Consider the following 419-nt stretch of genomic DNA (forward strand, 5'->3'; position numbering starts at 1 on the left):
CTTCTTCGATTTTTATGTCGTATTCTGATTGTTTATCTTCGTGGCAGGAATGGGGGCTGAAGCAGATTATAGATTTATTTGAATGCTTTTAAACCAATGTCAGTTTTTGAAGTCAGACACTCACAAATACTTCACATACTGTCGACAAATAAACCACGTTTTATTCTGCACTTTAGTTGACGGGCTGCTGTGCTTGTGGTATTGTGGTTTAATGTAGTTATGGATAAAAAGGTGAGATAGTAGACTATTTTTGTGTTTTCATGCGATAGATTAGATGATATGGTTTGAGAGCATGTCTTTATCGGCCCAAAACACGTGTATTATTGTTAATTCATTTGTCATTGATACCAGAAGTAGACCAGTTCATCCCATACCTTGGCATTCAGTGTAAATAAGATTATCTTGCTTTATGCTAATGC

General features: G+C 35.8%; 1 protein-coding gene across 1 annotated transcript in view; it reads left to right on the forward strand.

Annotated features, from left to right (window-relative positions):
* The window catches only part of LOC119594151 (POU domain, class 2, transcription factor 2-like), a gene marked incomplete in the record, with an annotated part of 67,768 nt that overhangs the window by 36,921 nt on the left and 30,428 nt on the right, over positions 1-419 (forward strand).

The sequence above is a fragment of the Penaeus monodon genome, chromosome 33, assembly GCF_015228065.2.
Source record: "Penaeus monodon isolate SGIC_2016 chromosome 33, NSTDA_Pmon_1, whole genome shotgun sequence".
Classification (NCBI taxonomy): Eukaryota; Metazoa; Arthropoda; class Malacostraca; order Decapoda; family Penaeidae; genus Penaeus; species Penaeus monodon.